The sequence below is a fragment of the Perna viridis genome, chromosome 4 (genome assembly GCF_037379345.1).
Source record: "Perna viridis isolate PV_CMFRI_1.1 ecotype Kerala chromosome 4, ASM3737934v1, whole genome shotgun sequence".
Lineage (NCBI taxonomy): Eukaryota > Metazoa > Mollusca > Bivalvia > Mytilida > Mytilidae > Perna > Perna viridis.
In genome coordinates this window covers 53,061,626-53,085,825 of record NC_142448.1, presented here as the reverse complement: position 1 = coordinate 53,085,825, position 24,200 = coordinate 53,061,626, and the positions used below count along the sequence as shown (strand labels likewise).

The following is a 24,200-nucleotide window of genomic DNA, read 5'->3' as shown; positions in this document are numbered from 1 at the left end:
TTGGCAGGAACAATAATGCTAACTACCTGTCTTTATTCTTCATCATTGCCTACTATGGTTTCCTTTCTGGCTAAATAATTCTGCGAAATTGATCTTAAGAATAAGTCAGGGATTATGTTTTACAAATAAGTCGATTCAATTGCACAAGCATAGCCCTAATGGAGTTTACAGTGTCATGATTTAAAATGATTAACCCAATTAATATAATTGGCAAATGATATGTTTCTGAATAAGATAAAAAAAAAAGACATCCCATAATTTTCAAAGTTTTGTAATAGTTATTTGTCCCTGGTTGTTAACAATTTTATAAAAAGATTAAATTTGCAAAAAATGGCCAAGAATATATACACAATTCCTTACATCTTGATACTTAGTAAAAATATCGACAAAAATGTGCCGAAGAGTCATCAGTGGGACGTTCAGATCCAAAACAATGGCTTTAAGTAGGAACACGTGAGAAAAAAACGATCTACATCCACAATGAAGCGAACTGTATAAAACCGTATAACACATAAAAACTAAAGATAAGGGAAACACTTTCCTGACAGATTTAAGTTTGAATTAAATATGATATTGTGCTGAATTATTGGGTTTTTATAAACATATCTTCTTCAAACTTACCCATGACTTCACACGAGAAAACAAAACGATATTCTCCTGTTCATTATTCTTCAGTATTGCTTTCGATGAGTTATTGATAAACTAAAATCAGCTGTTACTGTACGTTAATACATTGATGAAGGTTTCCTTTATTCTGCCAACTGTTGAGGATAAAGATATTTATGTCTTTCTGGTTTATCATATATCAGAAGACATATTATGACTGTGTGAAATATATCTAAAAAAATAGTTGAACTAAGTCCAGTCAATACGTATGATATTGGCATATCCAAAATTTATTATTAAAAATTCATGATTTCAAACAATCACTTAAATTACTAACACAATCAAAATGTATGTATTTGAGGAATATGATAACTTGTTTAAGACTTCCTTTATTTTTTCAAACATTTGTATTAGTTATTTGTTCTTGATACTTTACATTTTTATATAAGTTGATGTTTTAAAGATGTAAATCATGAATACAGAAAATATTCATTGCCGACTTGTATGGTATTGTAGGAGGATATTTATCAACAAATTGTCTACAACTTACCAATTCATGACTTTCCCGAGGTAATTACACTGTGCTACATGTAACCATAACCGTTACTGCTTTTCACGATCTGAATATTGTAGAAATAAAAACACGGTTTATTTTATACTCTCTAGATTGTTTCTTTAAAAAATGAAGAAAATGGTACATCTGTAGAAAATGAAGATGTTTAACCATTTTCTATTTTACTTGTTGATTTTATCAATACGGAAATAAAAGGACAGTTTCAAACATGTCCACATAACAATGATGTTAGTTTTGATTCATGTGACCATAAGCAATAATTATATTCAGTTTATATAACATAAGCTAAATGTTTCAGTATGGTTGTATTGTTCTTGTTTTTTCCTCAGTTTGTTTACAATTTTTTGCCTCTTTGAGTATTAAATATTAAATTTGATCACAGTATAATAATAAATACTTAAACAAGATTGTATTTTGACTCAGACATCCAACAAGTTTCTTTTCCAATTACTGTCAGCATTGTCTCTCTTTGGTTTACAAAACATCCTTTCAAAGTTTAGTTACAAGTACACAAACACTTTCCTGACAGATTTAAGTTTGGATTGTATGATATTGTGCTGTATTATTGGGTTTTTATAAACATATCTTCTTCAAACTTACCCATGACTTCACACGAGAAAACAAAACGATATTCTCCTGCTCATTATTCTTCAGTATTGCTTTCAATGATTTATTGATCAACTAAAATCATCTGTTACTGTACGTTAATACATTGATGAAGGTTTCCTTTATTCTGCCAACTGTTGAGGATAAAGATATTTATGTCTTTCTGGCTTATCATATATCAGAAGACATATTATGACTGTGTGAAATATATCTAAAAAATAGTTGAACTAAGTCCAGTCAATACGTATGATATTGGCGGAATTTAATTGTAATTTTACAAGCATATCCAAAATTTATTATTAAAAATTCATGATTTCAAACAATCACTTAAATTACTAACACAATCAAAATGTATGTATTTGAGGAATATGATAACTTGTTTAAGACTACCTTTATTTTTTCAAACATTTGTATTAGTTATTTGTTCTTGATACTTTACATTTTTATACAAGTTGATGTTTTAAAGATGTAAATCATGAATACAGAAAATATTCATTGCCGACTTGTATATTTTTAGATTGTAAATGATATTTTAGAATGGAATCTGTGTTATGTATTGTAGGAGGATATTTATCAACAAATTGTCTACAACTTACCAATTCATGACTTTCCCGAGGTAATTACACTGTGCTACATGTAACCATAACCGTTACTGCTTTTCGCGATCTGAATATTGTAGAAATGAAAACACGGTATATTTTATACTCTCTAGATTGTTTCTTTAAAAAATGGAGATAATGGTAAATCAGTAGAAAATGAAGATATTTAACCATTTTCTATTTTACTTGTTGATTTTATCAATACGGAAATAAAAGGACAGTTTCAAACATGTCCACATAACAATGATGTTAGTTTTGATTCATGTGACCATAAGCAATAAGTATATTCAGTTTATATAACATAAGCTAAATGTTTCAGTATGGTTGTATTGTTCTTGTTTTTTCCTCAGTTTGTTTACAATTTTTTGCTTCTTTGAGTATTAAATATTAAATTTGATCACAGTATAATAATAAATACTTAAACAAGATTGTATTTTGACTCAGACATCCAACAAGTTTTTTTCCAATGACTGTCAGCATTGTCTCCCTATGGTTTACAAAACATCCTTTCCAAGTTTAGTTACAAGTACACAAACACTTTCCTGACAGATTTAAGTTTGGATTGTATGATATTGTGCTGAATTATTGGGTTTTTATAAACATATCTTTTTCAAACTTACCCATGACTTCACAAGAGAAAACAAAACGATATTCTCCTGCTCATTATTCTTCAGTATTGCTTTCAATGATTTATTGATCAACTAAAATCAGCTGTTACTGTACGTTAATACATTGATGGAGGTTTCCTTTATTCTGCCAACTGTTGAGGATAAAGATATTTATGTCTTTCTGGCTTATCATATATCAGAAGACATATTATGACTGTGTGAAATATATCTAAAAAATAGTTGAACTAAGTCCAGTCAATACGTATGATATTGGCGGAATTTAATTGTAATTTTACAAGCATATCCAAAATTTATTATTAAAAATTCATGATTTAAAACAATCACTTAAATTACTAACACAATCAAAATGTATGTATTTGAGGAATATGATAACTAGTTTAACACTACCTTTATTTTTTCAAACATTTGTATTAGTTATTTGTTCTTGATACTTTACATTTTTATATAAGTTGATGTTTTAAAGATGTAAATCATGAATACAGAAAATATTCATTGCCGACTTGTATATTTTTAGATTGTAAATGATATTTTAGAATGAAATCTGTGTTATGTATTGTAGGAGGATATTTATCAACAAATTGTCTGCAACTTACCAATTCATGACTTTCCCGAGGTAATTACACTGTGCTACATGTAACCATAACCGTTACTGCTTTTCGCGATCTGAATATTGTAGAAATGAAAACACGGTATATTTTATACTCTCTAGATTGTTCTTTAAAAAATGGAGATAATGGTAAATCTGTAGAAAATGAAGATATTTAACCATTTTCTATTTTACTTGTTGATTTTATCAATACGGAAATAAAAGGACAGTTTCAAACATGTCCACATAACAATGATGTTAGTTTTGATTCATGTGACCATAAGCAATAAGTATATTCAGTTTATATAACATAAGCTAAATGTTTCAATATGGTTGTATTGTTCTTGTTTTTTCCTCAGTTTGTTTACAATTTTTTGCTTCTTTGAGTATTAAATATTAAATTTGATCACAATATAATAATAAATACTTAAACAACATCGTATTTTGACTCAGACATCCAACAAGTTTTTTTTCAATGACTGTCAGCATTGTCTCCCTATGGTTTACAAAACATCCTTTCAAAGTTTAGTTACAAGTACACAAACACTTTCCTGACAGATTTAAGTTTGGATTGTATGATATTCTGCTGAATTATTGGGGTTTTATAAACATATCTTTTTCAAACTTACCCATGACTTCACAAGAGAAAACAAAACGATATTCTCCTGCTCATTATTCTTCAGTATTGCTTTCAATGATTTATTGATCAACTAAAATCAGCTGTTACTGTACGTTAATACATTGATGGAGGTTTCCTTTATTCTGCCAACTGTTGAGGATAAAGATATTTATGTCTTTCTGGCTTATCATATATCAGAAGACATATTATGACTGTGTGAAATATATCTAAAAAATAGTTGAACTAAGTCCAGTCAATACGTATGATATTGGCGGAATTTAATTGTAATTTTACAAGCATATCCAAAATTTATTATTAAAAATTCATGATTTAAAACAATCACTTAAATTACTAACACAATCAAAATGTATGTATTTGAGGAATATGATAACTTGTTTAACACTACCTTTATTTTTTCAAACATTTGTATTAGTTATTTGTTCTTGATACTTTACATTTTTGTACAAGTTGATGTTTTAAAGATGTAAATCATGAATACAGAAAATATTCATTGCCGACTTGTATATTTTTAGATTGTAAATGATATTTTAGAATGGAATCTGTGTTATGTATTGTAGGAGGATATTTATCAACAAATTGTCTACAACTTACCAATTCATGACTTTCCCGAGGTAATTACACTGTGCTACATGTAACCATAACCGTTACTGCTTTTCGCGATCTGAATATTGTAGAAATGAAAACACGGTATATTTTATACTCTCTAGATTGTTTCTTTAAAAAATGGAGATAATGGTAAATCAGTAGAAAATGAAGATATTTAACCATTTTCTATTTTACTTGTTGATTTTATCAATACGGAAATAAAAGGACAGTTTCAAACATGTCCACATAACAATGATGTTAGTTTTGATTCATGTGACCATAAGCAATAAGTATATTCAGTTTATATAACATAAGCTAAATGTTTCAATATGGTTGTATTGTTCTTGTTTTTTCCTCAGTTTGTTTACAATTTTTTGCTTCTTTGAGTATTAAATATTAAATTTGATCACAATATAATAATAAATACTTAAACAACATCGTATTATGACTCAGACATCCAACAAGTTTTTTTCCAATGACTGTCAGCATTGTCTCCCTATGGTTTACAAAACATCCTTTCCAAGTTTAGTTACAAGTACACAAACACTTTCCTGACAGATTTAAGTTTGGATTGTATGATATTGTGCTGAATTATTGGGGTTTTATAAACATATCTTTTTCAAACTTACCCATGACTTCACAAGAGAAAACAAAACGATATTCTCCTGCTCATTATTCTTCAGTATTGCTTTCAATGATTTATTGATCAACTAAAATCAGCTGTTACTGTACGTTAATACATTGATGGAGGTTTCCTTTATTCTGCCAACTGTTGAGGATAAAGATATTTATGTCTTTCTGGCTTATCATATATCAGAAGACATATTATGACTGTGTGAAATATATCTAAAAAATAGTTGAACTAAGTCCAGTCAATACGTATGATATTGGCGGAATTTAATTGTAATTTTACAAGCATATCCAAAATTTATTATTAAAAATTCATGATTTAAAACAATCACTTAAATTACTAACACAATCAAAATGTATGTATTTGAGGAATATGATAACTTGTTTAAGACTACCTTTATTTTTTCAAACATTTGTATTAGTTATTTGTTCTTGATACTTTACATTTTTATACAAGTTGATGTTTTAAAGATGTAAATCATGAATACAGAAAATATTCATTGCCGACTTGTATATTTTTAGATTGTAAATGATATTTTAGAATGGAATCTGTGTTATGTATTGTAGGAGGATATTTATCAACAAATTGTCTACAACTTACCAATTCATGACTTTCCCGAGGTAATTACACTGTGCTACATGTAACCATAACCGTTACTGCTTTTCGCGATCTGAATATTGTAGAAATGAAAACACGGTATATTTTATACTCTCTAGATTGTTTCTTTAAAAAATGGAGATAATGGTAAATCTGTAGAAAATGAAGATATTTAACCATTTTCTATTTTACTTGTTGATTTTATCAATACGGAAATAAAAGGACAGTTTCAAACATGTCCACATAACAATGATGTTAGTTTTGATTCATGTGACCATAAGCAATAAGTATATTCAGTTTATATAACATAAGCTAAATGTTTCAGTATGGTTGTATTGTTCTTGTTTTTTCCTCAGTTTGTTTACAATTTTTTGCTTCTTTGAGTATTAAATATTAAATTTGATCACAATATAATAATAAATACTTAAACAAGATCGTATTTTGACTCAGACATCCAACAAGTTTTTTTTTTTCCAATTGCTGTCAGCATTGTCTCCCTTTGGTTTACAAAACATCCTTTCAAAGTTTAGTTACAAGTACACAAACACTTTCCTGACAGATTTAAGTTTGGATTGTATGATATTGTGCTGTATTATTGGGTTTTTATAAACATATCTTCTTCAAACTTACCCATGACTTCACAAGAGAAAACAAAACGATATTCTCCTGCTCATTATTCTTCAGTATTGCTTTCAATGATTTATTGATCAACTAAAATCAGCTGTTACTGTACGTTAATACATTGATGGAGGTTTCCTTTATTCTGCCAACTGTTGAGGATAAAGATATTTATGTCTTTCTGGCTTATCATATATCAGAAGACATATTATGACTGTGTGAAATATATCTAAAAAATAGTTGAACTAAGTCCAGTCAATACGTATGATATTGGCGGAATTTAATTGTAATTTTACAAGCATATCCAAAATTTATTATTAAAAATTCATGATTTAAAACAATCACTTAAATTACTAACACAATCAAAATGTATGTATTTGAGGAATATGATAACTTGTTTAAGACTACCTTTATTTTTTCAAACATTTGTATTAGTTATTTGTTCTTGATACTTTACATTTTTATACAAGTTGATGTTTTAAAGATGTAAATCATGAATACAGAAAATATTCATTGCCGACTTGTATATTTTTAGATTGTAAATGATATTTTAGAATGGAATCTGTGTTATGTATTGTAGGAGGATATTTATCAACAAATTGTCTGCAACTTACCAATTCATGACTTTCCCGAGGTAATTACACTGTGCTACATGTAACCATAACCGTTACTGCTTTTCGCGATCTGAATATTGTAGAAATGAAAACACGGTTTATTTTATACTCTCTAGATTGTTTCTTTAAAAAATGGAGATAATGGTAAATCTGTAGAAAATGAAGATATTTAACCATTTTCTATTTTACTTGTTGATTTTATCAATACGGAAATAAAAGGACAGTTTCAAACATGTCCACATAACAATGATGTTAGTTTTGATTCATGTGACCATAAGCAATAAGTATATTCAGTTTATATAACATAAGCTAAATGTTTCAATATGGTTGTATTGTTCTTGTTTTTTCCTCAGTTTGTTTACAATGTTTTGCTTCTTTGAGTATTAAATATTAAATTTGATCACAATATAATAATAAATACTTAAACAAGATCGTATTTTGACTCAGACATCCAACAAGTTTTTTTTTCCAATTGCTGTCAGCATTGTCTCCCTTTGGTTTACAAAACATCCTTTCAAAGTTTAGTTACAAGTACACAAACACTTTCCTGACAGATTTAAGTTTGGATTGTATGATATTGTGCTGTATTATTGGGTTTTTATAAACATATCTTCTTCAAACTTACCCATGACTTCACACGAGAAAACAAAACGATATTCTCCTGCTCATTATTCTTCAGTATTGCTTTCAATGATTTATTGATCAACTAAAATCAGCTGTTACTGTACGTTAATACATTGATGGAGGTTTCCTTTATTCTGCCAGCTGTTGAGGATGAAGATATTTATGTCTTTCTGGTTTATCATATATCAGAAGACATATTATGGCTGTGTGAAATATATCTAAAAAAAATAGTTGAACTAAGTCCAGTCAATACGTATGATATTGGCGGAATTTAATTGTAATTTTACAAGCATATCCAAAATTTATTATTAAAAATTCATGATTTAAAACAATCACTTAAATTACTAACACAATCAAAATGTATGTATTTGAGGAATATGATAACTTGTTTAAGACTACCTTTATTTTTTCAAACATTTGTATTAGTTATTTGTTCTTGATACTTTACATTTTTATACAAGTTGATGTTTTAAAGATGTAAATCATGAATACAGAAAATATTCATTGCCGACTTGTATATTTTTAGATTGTAAATGATATTTTAGAATGAAATCTGTGTTATGTATTGTAGGAGGATATTTATCAACAAATTGTCTGCAACTTACCTATTCATGATTTTCCCGAGGTAATTACACTGTGCTACATGTAACCATAACCGTTACTGCTTTTCGCGATCTGAATATTGTAGAAATGAAAACACGGTATATTTTATACTCTCTAGATTGTTTCTTTAAAAAATGGAGATAATGGTAAATCTGTAGAAAATGAAGATATTTAACCATTTTCTATTTTACTTGTTGATTTTATCAATACGGAAATAAAAGGACAGTTTCAAACATGTCCACATAACAATGATGTTAGTTTTGATTCATGTGACCATAAGCAATAAGTATATTCAGTTTATATAACATAAGCTAAATGTTTCAATATGGTTGTATTGTTCTTGTTTTTTCCTCAGTTTGTTTACAATTTTTTGCTTCTTTGAGTATTAAATATTAAATTTGATCACAATATAATAATAAATACTTAAACAACATCGTATTTTGACTCAGACATCCAACAAGTTTTTTTTTTCCAATTGCTGTCAGCATTGTCTCCCTTTGGTTTACAAAACATCCTTTCAAAGTTTAGTTACAAGTACACAAACACTTTCCTGACAGATTTAAGTTTGGATTGTATGATATTGTGCTGTATTATTGGGTTTTTATAAACATATCTTCTTCAAACTTACCCATGACTTCACACGAGAAAACAAAACGATATTCTCCTGCTCATTATTCTTCAGTATTGCTTTCAATGATTTATTGATCAACTAAAATCAGCTGTTACTGTACGTTAATACATTGATGGAGGTTTCCTTTATTCTGCCAGCTGTTGAGGATGAAGATATTTATGTCTTTCTGGTTTATCATATATCAGAAGACATATTATGGCTGTGTGAAATATATCTAAAAAAAATAGTTGAACTAAGTCCAGTCAATACGTATGATATTGGCGGAATTTAATTGTAATTTTACAAGCATATCCAAAATTTATTATTAAAAATTCATGATTTAAAACAATCACTTAAATTACTAACACAATCAAAATGTATGTATTTGAGGAATATGATAACTTGTTTAACACTACCTTTATTTTTTCAAACATTTGTATTAGTTATTTGTTCTTGATACTTTACATTTTTGTACAAGTTGATGTTTTAAAGATGTAAATCATGAATACAGAAAATATTCATTGCCGACTTGTATATTTTTAGATTGTAAATGATATTTTAGAATGAAATCTGTGTTATGTATTGTAGGAGGATATTTATCAACAAATTGTCTGCAACTTACCTATTCATGATTTTCCCGAGGTAATTACACTGTGCTACATGTAACCATAACCGTTACTGCTTTTCGCGATCTGAATATTGTAGAAATGAAAACACGGTATATTTTATACTCTCTAGATTGTTTCTTTAAAAAATGGAGATAATGGTAAATCTGTAGAAAATGAAGATATTTAACCATTTTCTATTTTACTTGTTGATTTTATCAATACGGAAATAAAAGGACAGTTTCAAACATGTCCACATAACAATGATGTTAGTTTTGATTCATGTGACCATAAGCAATAAGTATATTCAGTTTATATAACATAAGCTAAATGTTTCAGTATGGTTGTATTGTTCTTGTTTTTTCCTCAGTTTGTTTACAATTTTTTGCTTCTTTGAGTATTAAATATTAAATTTGATCACAATATAATAATAAATACTTAAACAACATCGTATTTTGACTCAGACATCCAACAAGTTTCTTTTCAAATTGCTGTCAGCATTGTCTCCCTATGGTTTACAAAACATCCTTTCAAAGTTTAGTTACAAGTACACAAACACTTTCCTGACAGATTTAAGTTTGGATTGTATGATATTGTGCTGTATTATTGGGTTTTTATAAACATATCTTCTTCAAACTTACCCATGACTTCACACGAGAAAACAAAACGATATTCTCCTGCTCATTATTCTTCAGTATTGCTTTCAATGATTTATTGATCAACTAAAATCAGCTGTTACTGTACGTTAATACATTGATGGAGGTTTCCTTTATTCTGCCAACTGTTGAGGATAAAGATATTTATGTCTTTCTGGCTTATCATATATCAGAAGACATATTATGGCTGTGTGAAATATATCTAAAAAATAGTTGAACTAAGTCCAGTCAATACGTATGATATTGGCGGAATTTAATTGTAATTTTACAAGCATATCCAAAATTTATTATTAAAAATTCATGATTTAAAACAATCACTTAAATTACTAACACAATCAAAATGTATGTATTTGAGGAATATGATAACTAGTTTAACACTACCTTTATTTTTTCAAACATTTGTATTAGTTATTTGTTCTTTATACTTTACATTTTTATATAAGTTGATGTTTTAAAGATGTAAATCATGAATACAGAAAATATTCATTGCCGACTTGTATATTTTTAGATTGTAAATGATATTTTAGAATGAAATCTGTGTTATGTATTGTAGGAGGATATTTATCAACAAATTGTCTGCAACTTACCTATTCATGATTTTCCCGAGGTAATTACACTGTGCTACATGTAACCATAACCGTTACTGCTTTTCGCGATCTGAATATTGTAGAAATGAAAACACGGTATATTTTATACTCTCTAGATTGTTTCTTTAAAAAATGGAGATAATGGTAAATCTGTAGAAAATGAAGATATTTAACCATTTTCTATTTTACTTGTTGATTTTATCAATACGGAAATAAAAGGACAGTTTCAAACATGTCCACATAACAATGATGTTAGTTTTGATTCATGTGACCATAAGCAATAAGTATATTCAGTTTATATAACATAAGCTAAATGTTTCAGTATGGTTGTATTGTTCTTGTTTTTTCCTCAGTTTGTTTACAATTTTTTGCTTCTTTGAGTATTAAATATTAAATTTGATCACAATATAATAATAAATACTTAAACAACATCGTATTTTGACTCAGACATCCAACAAGTTTTTTTTCCAATTGCTGTCAGCATTGTCTCCCTATGGTTTACAAAACATCCTTCCAAAGTTTAGTTACAAGTACACAAACACTTTCCTGACAGATTTAAGTTTGGATTGTATGATATTGTGCTGTATTATTGGGTTTTTATAAACATATCTTCTTCAAACTTACCCATGACTTCACACGAGAAAACAAAACGATATTCTCCTGCTCATTATTCTTCAGTATTGCTTTCAATGATTTATTGATCAACTAAAATCAGCTGTTACTGTACGTTAATACATTGATGGAGGTTTCCTTTATTCTGCCAACTGTTGAGGATAAAGATATTTATGTCTTTCTGGCTTATCATATATCAGAAGACATATTATGGCTGTGTGAAATATATCTAAAAAATAGTTGAACTAAGTCCAGTCAATACGTATGATATTGGCGGAATTTAATTGTAATTTTACAAGCATATCCAAAATTTATTATTAAAAATTCATGATTTAAAACAATCACTTAAATTACTAACACAATCAAAATGTATGTATTTGAGGAATATGATAACTAGTTTAACACTACCTTTATTTTTTCAAACATTTGTATTAGTTATTTGTTCTTTATACTTTACATTTTTATATAAGTTGATGTTTTAAAGATGTAAATCATGAATACAGAAAATATTCATTGCCGACTTGTATATTTTTAGATTGTAAATGATATTTTAGAATGAAATCTGTGTTATGTATTGTAGGAGGATATTTATCAACAAATTGTCTGCAACTTACCTATTCATGATTTTCCCGAGGTAATTACACTGTGCTACATGTAACCATAACCGTTACTGCTTTTCGCGATCTGAATATTGTAGAAATGAAAACACGGTATATTTTATACTCTCTAGATTGTTTCTTTAAAAAATGGAGATAATGGTAAATCTGTAGAAAATGAAGATATTTAACCATTTTCTATTTTACTTGTTGATTTTATCAATACGGAAATAAAAGGACAGTTTCAAACATGTCCACATAACAATGATGTTAGTTTTGATTCATGTGACCATAAGCAATAAGTATATTCAGTTTATATAACATAAGCTAAATGTTTCAGTATGGTTGTATTGTTCTTGTTTTTTCCTCAGTTTGTTTACAATTTTTTGCTTCTTTGAGTATTAAATATTAAATTTGATCACAGTATAATAATAAATACTTAAACAAGATTGTATTTTGACTCAGACAGCCAACAAGTTTTTTTCCAATGACTGTCAGCATTGTCTCCCTATGGTTTACAAAACATCCTTTCCAAGTTTAGTTACAAGTACACAAACACTTTCCTGACAGATTTAAGTTTGGATTGTATGATATTGTGCTGAATTATTGGGTTTTTATAAACATACCTTTTTCAGACTTACCCATGACTTCACAAGAGAAAACAAAACGATATTCTCCTGCTCATTATTCTTCAGTATTGCTTTCAATGATTTATTGATAAACTAAAATCAGCTGTTACTGTACGTTAATACATTGATGGAGGTTTCCTTTATTCTGCCAACTGTTGAGGATGAAGATATTTATGTCTTTCTGGTTTATCATATATCAGAAGACATATTATGACTGTGTGAAATATTTCTAAAAAAAATAGTTGAACTAAGTCCAGTCAATACGTATGATATTGGCGGAATTTAATTGTAATTTTACAAGCATATCCAAAATTTATTATTAAAAATTCATGATTTAAAACAATCACTTAAATTACTAACACAATCAAAATGTATGTACTTGAGGAATATGATAACTTGTTTAAGACTACCTTTATTTTTTCAAACATTTGTATTAGTTATTTGTTCTTGATACTTTACATTTTTATATAAGTTGATGTTTTAAAGATGTAAATCATGAATACAGAAAATATTCATTGCCGACTTGTATATTTTTAGATTGTAAATGATATTTTAGAATGAAATCTGTGTTATGTATTGTAGGAGGATATTTATCAACAAATTGTCTACAACTTACCAATTCATGACTTTCCCGAGGTAATTACACTGTGCTACATGTAACCATAACCGTTACTGCTTTTCACGATCTGAATATTGTAGAAATAAAAACATAGTATATTTGATACTCTCTAGATTGTTTCTTTAAAAATGGAGATAATGGTAAATCTGTGAAGATGTTTAACCATTTTCTATTTTACTTGTTGATTTTATCAATACGGAAATAAAAGGACAGTTTCAAACATGTCCACATAACAATGATGTTAGTTTTGATTCATGTGACCATAAGCAATAAGTACATTCAGTTTATATAACATAAGCCAAATGTTTCAGTATGGTAGTATTGTTCTTTTTTCTCAATTTTTTTGCAATTTTTTCCTTCTTTGAGTATTAAATATTAAATTTGATCACAATATAATAATAAATACTTAAACAAGATGATATTTTGTCTCAGACATCCACCACGTTTTTGATAATTACTGTCAGCATTGTCTCCCTTTGATTAACAAAACATCCTTTCAAAGTTTAGTTACAAGTACACAAACACTTTCCTGACAGATTTAAGTTTGGATTGTATGATATTGTGCTGAATTATTGGGTTTTTATAAACATATCTTTTTCAAACTTACCCATGACTTCACAAGAGAAAACAAAACGATATTCTCCTGCTCATTATTCTTCAGTATTGCTTTCAATGATTTATTGATCAACTAAAATCAGCTGTTACTGTACGTTAATACATTGATGGAGGTTTCCTTTATTCTGCCAGCTGTTGAGGATGAAGATATTTATGTCTTTCTGGTTTATCATATATCAGAAGACATATTATGGCTGTGTGAAATATATCTAAAAAAAATAGTTGAACTAAGTCCAGTCAATACGTATGATATTGGCGGAATTTAATTGTAATTTTACAAGCATATCCAAAATTTATTATTAAAAATTCATGATTTAAAACAATCACTTAAATTACTAACACAATCAAAATGTATGTATTTGAGGAATATGATAACTTGTTTAACACTACCTTTATTTTTTCAAACATTTGTATTAGTTATTTGTTCTTGATACTTTACATTTTTGTACAAGTTGATGTTTTAAAGATGTAAATCATGAATACAGAAAATATTCATTGCCGACTTGTATATTTTTAGATTGTAAATGATATTTTAGAATGAAATCTGTGTTATGTATTGTAGGAGGATATTTATCAATAAATTGTCTGCAACTTACCTATTCATGATTTTCCCGAGGTAATTACACTGTGCTACACGTAACCATAACCGTTACTGCTTTTCGCGATCTGAATATTGTAGAAATGAAAACACGGTATATTTTATACTCTCTAGATTGTTTCTTTAAAAAATGGAGATAATGGTAAATCTGTAGAAAATGAAGATATTTAACCATTTTCTATTTTACTTGTTGATTTTATCAATACGGAAATAAAAGGACAGTTTCAAACATGTCCACATAACAATGATGTTAGTTTTGATTCATGTGACCATAAGCAATAAGTATATTCAGTTTATATAACATAAGCTAAATGTTTCAATATGGTTGTATTGTTCTTGTTTTTTCCTCAGTTTGTTTACAATTTTTTGCTTCTTTGAGTATTAAATATTAAATTTGATCACAATATAATAATAAATACTTAAACAACATCGTATTATGACTCAGACATCCAACAAGTTTTTTTTCAATGACTGTCAGCATTGTCTCCCTATGGTTTACAAAACATCCTTTCAAAGTTTAGTTACAAGTACACAAACACTTTCCTGACAGATTTAAGTTTGGATTGTATGATATTGTGCTGAATTATTGGGGTTTTATAAACATATCTTTTTCAAACTTACCCATGACTTCACAAGAGAAAACAAAACGATATTCTCCTGCTCATTATTCTTCAGTATTGCTTTCAATGATTTATTGATAAACTAAAATCAGCTGTTACTGTACATTAATACATTGATGGAGGTTTCCTTTATTCTGCCAACTGTTGAGGATGAAGATATTTATGTTTTTTCTGGTTTATCATATATCAGAGGACATATTATGATTTTATGAAATATAATTTAAAATAGTTGAAAAATGTCAAGCCCATCATAAAACAATGATAAAATGAATTTCCATTATTTATTTCGTTTTAATAATACTAGTTTCTTCATGTTTTTGAAAAAAAAAGATTATGTTAGTGCTCTCACTCTTTGGTGAAAAAAACTTAAAGGCAAGTTATTAATACCCAAATATATGTTCTGATCAATTGAGGTTTGAATGGTATTGTATTGTTCTGAAGTATTGTGTTTACATATTCAAATCTTCTACAAACTTACCCAATGTAGCAATGACGCTGTACTACTTGTCATTAGTTTTCACTATTGCCTTCATTTTTCTATTCATAAACTTAATTAAGATGTAGCTGTGTCCTGATATTCTGATGGAGGTATCCTTTATTCTGCAAACTGTTGACGATAAATATTTTTTCTCTTTCTCATATATTATATACCACAAATCATAGAATCAAATAAGAGGAATAAAGTTAGCATTGAAAATGATTTGTGAATAAGTTGAAATATGGCAAAGCAATTCAAATGACATGCGTTTTTTTTTGGTTTTTTTCTGTTTTTTTTTTTTGTTTGTTTGTTTTGTTTTTTTGTTTTTTTTTGTTTTTTTTTTTGTTTGTTTGTTTTGTTTTGTTTTCTTTTGTTTTGCTTTTTTGGGGGTTTTTTTTGGTTTTTTTGTTTTTTGTTTTTTGTTTTGTTTTGTTTTTTTTTTTTTTTTGGGGGGGGGGTATTTTTACAAGCGTATCCCAAATTAAGTATTCAATATCCATTTTTTCAAACAAATCATTTGTACATGGAAAAGATGATAACTTGTCCAAGATTTCCTTTATTTTTGCAATGTTGAAAATTCGATGTTTATCCTTGATATTAACCAATTTTACAAACTTTAAAAAAGAATTCTCATGAATATACACAGTATTAATGACTGGTTTATTTTGAGATTGTATTTGACATTTGAAATTGATCTGAATAGGTTAGATGTATCTACAAATTAACATCAACTTATGACTTTCCTTCGGAAATAACATTGTGGTACATAATGTACATGTCACTATATTCTTAATTGCCTTTAGCGATCTAGAGGAAATAGGGATAGGAATATTAATAACATGCTGATACTTTCATTATATATATTTGTTTTCTTGCTATTTTAATTCGGTCACTTCAGTGAATGGGGGCAACTGTTAATTTATAGAAGTTAATGCTTTTTATACCTTTCTGCTTGTTTACTCGTTCATAATATAAATTTGGAAATGAAAATCTAGTTTCAAAACCTACAATACGATGATGTTAGTTATGATGTTTTCTGATGATGTACAGTATGTCGATTAAGTTGATACTATAAAAGATATATGTTTGTTTTACATTTTATTTATATTCTTCGTTTTTATGAATAAATAAATTCAATAAAGTATATCTACTTGCAAAGAAAGTGTGATAACTTGTATCTGATATCCTGTATTGAAAAAAATATATTCTATACTTATATGCGCATAATATATTGGTTCTTGGTATGTAATTGTTCTAAGAAGTATTACTTAAATTAGATGTCTCTGACGATTGAGATTTTTTATACGTTCTGGCGAATCAAATCAAAAGCTTGAAAAAGATCAACAATATGATGATGTTTGTGATAATGTGAATTGATTATTTCATTGTTATTTATGCTGATTTTACATTTGCTTAATTTTGGAAAGAATGATCGCACGAGCTTATTTACATTTCGTCTCCGTATTAAGATTTGAAATATTTAGATGAAATTCTTGCAAGCAAAGACTAAATGTTTCTGGCATCTTTCTTTTTGCAAATTAATTAAGTGTTATCTCCCCTTCATTGAAAATTTTTTAATAAAATAGAATTTTACACAAAACAATAATGAATGCAAACATCTATTTCATATATAGTTTAGATTGTGTTATTATTTTTTATTTAATTCCTAAAACAAGTTGTAGTATAAACATTTACATAAATCTTTATTTACCGCATAAATTTCTTACTTTCAAACAAACACGGAAAGTGTTTTCAAGATACTGTAACTTATCCCTGTATTTTAGTTGCTTGTTTTGCTTTGAATTAATTTGTTCTTGTTTTTGTTTCTTAAGTGTGTTTGTTCGTTTGTTTTGTTTTGTTTAATTTTGTTTTTTGTGTTTGATTTCTTGTGTTCATTTTTGGGGTTTTTTTGTTTTTGTTTTTGTTTTTTTTTCATTTCATTCCTGCTTATGTATTTATTATTCTTTTGTGTTGTGAGTTATAAATTTCTTGTTTTTTAAATTTTCTGCTCAAAATCCAAATCAATAATAATTTAATCTTAGGCGACATTTTGACATTTGTTTTTATTTGGTGTTGTTTTAATTTTTGAGTTTTTTGTTTTTTTGCTTTTTGTTTTTTGTTTTTTGTTTTTTTTTTTTATTATTATTATTTCATTCTTGCTTATTTATTGTGTTTTTCTTTTATGTTACGAGTTATAATTTTCTTGCTGACATTTTCTAAATGTATGTTTTTTAGTTATGATATATTATAATTTCTATTAAAGGCATTGTACGTGCAATGTATAATTATATATTTATATTGAGAGAGTTTGGTGTATCTTAGACTTAAATATGCATATACATGTATCCTTGAATTAACATTTTATGTTGATCTACACAGCAATGCATTAGCAAGTAAAACTGTAGAGTTGCTACATCCCAGTAGACTTCTTATATGTATTACATACTTGGTTGTGGCTGTATTTGTAGACTATATGATTGTATGAAATCTGAAACAAATAGTTTTTAGTATTCTAAGTGACTTTCGCATAACAATTATTTATATAAAAAAAGATAAGTATCCAGATTTTCATTTTCACTTATTTGTTTTTAAAAAAACACATGTTTTATTGCATGTTTTATGAATAAAAAGATGAACTAAATAGTAGCCAAAACGTTATAAGAGACCATGAGGAGAATCCATAACTAAATGAGCAGCCCGAATTCCGCAACATCTTGAAGTATAAAAAAAAGACTAGACAGGGAAAATATACACAAACAACCAAGAACATGAAATAATTAAATAGCACGTACAAAGTAGCAAAAGTAAATGAGCAAGGGTGGACTCCACTAAAATCTGGGATCATAGACCAGGTGCATCGTCAGGGAAAGCGATCGCTGCTTTTCTCGACACTATCGCTGAGGTGCTCATAAAATGTGAAGTTCGAGGTAATAGTAAAACTATGACACAATGAATAAATCGTTTCTCATGGTGCAGATGCATGCACCATAAAAAATAACGAATCCATCCATAAAACTTGAGTAGTGATGACTTTAATCTTGTAGCAACATAACCCTGTTCCAGATCCTATCTTTTCCAGCGGGAGTTTCTATGTTGGAAGTAAATAAACTTGATATACTAGAAGAATATATCCAGAATGATTTACACTGATCCAACATATCAAGCAATTGTCTTTTGTCAACCGCAATTTAAAAATATTTTCCCTGTTGTTTAGGGGCACAAGGGCGGAATCATTCATTTCAAACCATAAATGCAAGCAAAGCAGACAACATGGAAATAGTTTACAAACATCCGAAATCGACAGAATTAGATAAAGGCATATAAAAATATGTTCTATCTGTCTACTTAATATAGTAACAGCATTCAAAATGCATACATGTAAATACAGATGAAAGTAGAACTATAATACGATCGACATGTTTTCACTTGCACCAATTATTTAAATATTATGAGGGGACAGTGGAGAACAACAATTAATAAATTGATTTTTTGTCCACATCACTTTTTACACTGATGGTTATATACTCAAGTCGCAGAGTTAATTTCCTTTCATTTCGCACAAAAAAAGTGAACTTAAGTTAACTGAAAGTGAATGTACCTTATTCACATAAAAACAGGAAATCTTGATCTAGGAGGCGTCATCATACAATTTTGTTTTTATTTGTATCGATGAAATATATGCTCTAGGTTGAAAATTACAACAAAGTTTCGTAATATTTATTTAGCATTTAAAGCACACAAGCGTGTAAAAAATGAGAGTTCATTTGACGGCACAATAATTTTCAAAATCACTCATGATCCCTAAATATTTCATGGGAATTTTACCTCACCAACAAATACTTAAAGACTTATTATCAAATATACTATATACAAAAAAATTAGCTCGATATCAGGTGGGTACAAAAGTAGAAAACAATAAGCCCCCATTTGCAAAAAAAATGACATCCGACTAGTGGCGATAATCAAACCTTTTATTATAGTACTAAATTTTTTTGGTGAAAAATAGGAAAGCAGAGGACACAAATGCAAAGATCATTCAGTCTCAGTTGCCTTATGGTATATGGTAGCTTCCATTGTGGTCAGTCAAATTTAAATATCTATGTTTTCTTTTCATTTATTTCATCCTTTGTACATGTATTGATTTTTCTTACCTGTCTATATATTAGTTATCCACGATTTACCTTATTTTCATGGTGAATAGTTGTATCCATTTAAATCACCATCAAGCTTGTTACTTTAATTGCATCATAGTTATATTCTAGTAGCTTATTATCCAGATACAACTGAACAAGTCGAATATTAACTTTCTTTCTTAACACATTTCTAATTAAAAATTCAAGATATAAATGATTCTGCGAAAACAAATTCTGAAATGGGTTTCATATATTATACATTGTCAGAAATATAAGTTTTCTTATAATGAGGGTATCATTTTCAGGCAGAAAAAAGGGTGGAATTACCAAATTATTTTTTGGATTTTATTTGTCAATACTGACGTAATAAATTTGCAAATTGCAATTTAAAGTCTACGTGTTCGTATATAGACTATAATTACAGGTAAAAATGTAGAACACTTCTTTGTTAAAATAAAAAATATGTAAACTTTGATAAAAAAAATTAAAGGATTTGGGCCCATAAGGCCTTGTTCTCCTATTGGTATAATTGGTAAATAATTGTTAAAATTTCGGAAAGCTAAATGATCATATAATTTATATTGAAATTCTCAGTTTTATGCATGAAGACTTTAATTCAAAAAGTAACGATTGCGGAACGCTTGCACGAAAACTATCTTGAAGCTATTCAGTAAATAAAATAGCATTTTTTTTCACTCGTTTGCAAGTTATTTCATAGTGAGACCCAGCGTTAACCAAAAAAGATTGAAACTGAAGGTGTGCGTAATTCATTCTTTTTACAGGAAAAAGAATTTTTGGGTTAAGGCTGCAGCTAGGTTTCTACGTCCATTAACTAACAAATTTTCAAATTCATAAAAAAATCGCTTATAAAAATAACTTAACATGTACATGTATCATATGACCTAGTTAACTGTCACATGATTCAAACCTGGCCACCCGTGTAACCGAATTACACCGTTTGTTTTTAATACTTGTTTGTTTTAGTATCCGTATAAGACTCTCAGTGTTCTCCGTTTTAATTTCTTTTTGCGTTGATTGAGAGGCTTTTAAACAGCTGTCACATGTATAAGCATTAGTGTATAGAAACCAGTAACACACTCTCAAAAGATAATTTTGTTTCTAATAAATGTAGCAATGTAGTCCATTTCCCAGTATGATCCGGCAAAGTTGGAAACACTGTTTTAATATTAACCGCAAATAAAGATTTAACTCTCTCTTGATTCTTATTTTTGCATGAACAAAAACAAGCTGCATTTATCTTAATGAAATGATTAAATGAATTTGAAAACACTTCTGTGAAGACTACTTTCTCCAAATACATGTATATGTGTAATGTACACATTTCAAGCATGTACCTGCATGTATTCGATATTGCAAAGTTTATATACAGATGTTCAATGTTTACGCTCTTTTGTGTGTATAAAATCCTGCCAATGGAATTTCATGTATATAATGTAATTTAAAAATTTCCAACATTTCTTTCATATTCAGTGTAAGCTTTTTTTAAATACGCCAATACTGACCAGTATTTGTATCAATGCTTGTGATGTTTCCTGATGAATTGATTTGCCTCATCGTTCATCGGGTGTACGGATGTACGTGATATTCTCAATGGTCATGTGTAAATATCTACGTGTAATTTCAGTACTTGCTAAGAGAGGTTTAAGTTGATATTGGGTCATATCGTGCTATTTGTTGTCAGCAGTTCATCTTTTGGTTGTTGTTTAAAATGTTATATAAATTTTAGCGTCTATATTTTGTGTTAAATAAAGTTTTTTTTTATTTCAATCAGCTGCAGCCTGTGTTACGTTTGTATTAAAGTCATGTTTTTTTTCAAAATTTTGTTATCCGCCTCTTGAAAATATTGAAAAACAAAGGCAGGCGTGTCCCGTGTCGTGGATTTTGAGAGGCGCAACAATACATCGTGAATTGTTAGATTATATAAGCGTGGCCCGGTGGCGAACCATTTGAGGTTTTGTGGTATGAATACCCATTTGACATTTAAACGAAAATAGTTGTTTAACATGATTTTAAGGTATATGACAATTTAATTATGCATTTGAGCGGAAATTTGCAAAGGCGTTAATGTTCGGAAACTCAATAGAAAGACCATTCCCTCTTAAAATTTTCCGAAAAATGGAGATTTGACCTAGCATCAATTTTACGACACATCTTTTGGTTTAAAAAAAACTACGCTATAATTTCTGATAGATTAATTTTATACTTTACAACACTAAATTGGTTTTCAGAAATAAAATTGAAGTTTGCTATTTCTGAGCTTCATGACATCCCTTTTTTCTCATCATTGTGACCAATGAATACCGATAATTCCGAAAGCGGCAACTTTTAAGTTCACACAGGGAGACAGATAGAACAGTTGGATATTACGGAATGTATGATGAAATACTGAGAATTTCCCGCTAAAGACGGCAAAGTTAACACCTATATATAGATGCATTTATTTCAAACTTTCCTACATCAATTTGATACAATTGGCAATGACAAGTTTTAATGAAATAGTTTATTTGTTATTTTTCTCATTTATATAAAACTTCATAATTTATATGCAGTAGATTTTGCTTACAGTAATTAGTTTATCAACAATGAATTATACATATACATACTTATTATGTTCTACCTATAGTACTAATAAAGAAAATATTATGGTGCAGCAGACATCGGAATACTTTCGATGATCACCGCATTGTAAATAAACGTGTTTTAATTAAGCTAATTCTTGTTGAAAAAAAAAACACTACTTTACGGAACGGGAGACAACAATTCTTTGGTTGCTTATAATGTTTTAATGCGTAGCTTGAAGTAAAGATTATTTACACGGATAAATAAGTGCCTGTACCAAATCGTGACTATCTAACCTTTTTTTCTCAAATGTACGTCGGGCACTGAAGATAAACTTGATATTAATTACAAAACACAACAGATCCACATTTAACAGATGGACAAAAAATATACATTGTATGCGTCAATTAGTTACTATAAAAATCAAACAACTAGTGTAAATAAAACACAAAAGTGTAATTGTTTTTTTGTTTTATGTTTGTTTTTTTTTTTTACATCAGTGTTGAAAGGTATTCATCTGTTTTTCTGAGTGTATCTTACTTCAGATAGTCATTGATTTTTAATTGAAAAGTCTGGATGTCATTCAACAATAGTAGTAAATTTGTCGAAGTGAACATTTTGTCCGGTGCAAGTCAATGAAAAGCTTATGGCAAATAAAAAAATGTTGAATCAATTCATTAAATAATCCATTTTTGTTATGTATTCTGAAACGTCTTGTTTAACAAACAACATGTACTACCTCTTGTGTATCAGTAAAGTCGTATAAAAAGGCTTACCTTATTCTAAACGACAGCTGGAAACTTGAAGAAACTTTCAATGTCTGAATTGTTTATTCACGAAAAAGTTTATCTGCGTCGCAAAGAATTTCATTAAACTCAAATACTGTATGCATTATCGTGCGATTGGTTGTTCTACTCATGTATTATGTAGGCATACAACTGAATTATCTTTAAAGACGTCAATCTTGACAGAAAACCTTTCTATTGGATGAAATCCTTTGAGAGGTTGTCACTGATTTATATGTTTAAACTAAAAGACTAAAATCCATATCTATTAGTACGAATAAAATGGCGCAAAAATTATATTCAAGTCCGTGTGTCAATACAATGAGATCAAGTTATCCAATTTCAAAACTTCCTTAAAATACACTGTTTTTACTTATTTTATTATTTACTTAATTATATATATATATTTTTTTTTATTTATTTATTTATTTTATTTATTTATTTTTTTTGTTTTTGATGAATCTTGATCCTGAAAAATTCAAAAGATCCTCTGGAAACCCTCCATTCAAGATTATCAGAAAACATTAAAACCTATGATTTTCAACCTTTTTTACTTCTATTCCCCATACATAAGTAAAAATCCCAACCCAAGAACATTACATGTCGTTGTTACTCCTGAAAAGATAGTACATCTAGATACAGGTAAGTAGTACTTGGTAGAAAATTCTCATACTGTGTAAACAGCGATTCAAAATCATTTCCAAATATACCGAAGATGTGTTCAAGATGCTACACTTTTCGATCGACAGCACATTTGTCCAGTGTGGCAGACACGTTTTTTTTTCAACAAACAGTCAGCATTTCAATGGAAAAAATTGTGCTCCTCTACTTGCTGACCAATTTCTTCACTCTTATGATGCCAAATTTATAGCTGATCTGATTTTTAAAAGGAACAGCAATTTGCCAGATCCTTTGTTCTCAATTTTTGCTATATAGATGACATATCATCGTTCCTAGTTGAGGAA

At 28.4% G+C, this 24,200-nt stretch overlaps 1 long non-coding RNA gene across 31 annotated transcripts in view; it reads right to left on the bottom strand.

Annotated features, from left to right (window-relative positions):
- Positions 1–23,532, bottom strand: part of LOC148620534 (uncharacterized) — a 30,605-nt gene extending 7,073 nt beyond the window's left edge. For 2 of the 31 annotated variants that reach the window (XR_015921833.1, XR_015921845.1), the window contains exons 1-27: positions 15,738–16,063; positions 15,261–15,400; positions 14,638–14,707; positions 14,034–14,250; positions 13,424–13,493; positions 12,820–13,036; positions 12,197–12,266; positions 11,595–11,811; positions 10,971–11,040; positions 10,369–10,585; positions 9,745–9,814; positions 9,141–9,357; positions 8,515–8,584; positions 7,911–8,127; positions 7,286–7,355; positions 6,684–6,900; positions 6,057–6,126; positions 5,455–5,671; positions 4,832–4,901; positions 4,230–4,446; positions 3,608–3,677; positions 3,006–3,222; positions 2,383–2,452; positions 1,781–1,997; positions 1,157–1,226; positions 622–838; positions 27–93 (exon numbers count right to left, since the gene is read on the bottom strand). This is a non-coding gene — a long non-coding RNA (uncharacterized LOC148620534). The other 29 variants (XR_015921832.1, XR_015921844.1, XR_015921836.1 and 26 more) reach the window with 27 other exon arrangements.
- Positions 23,533–24,200: the final 668 nt, after the last annotated feature.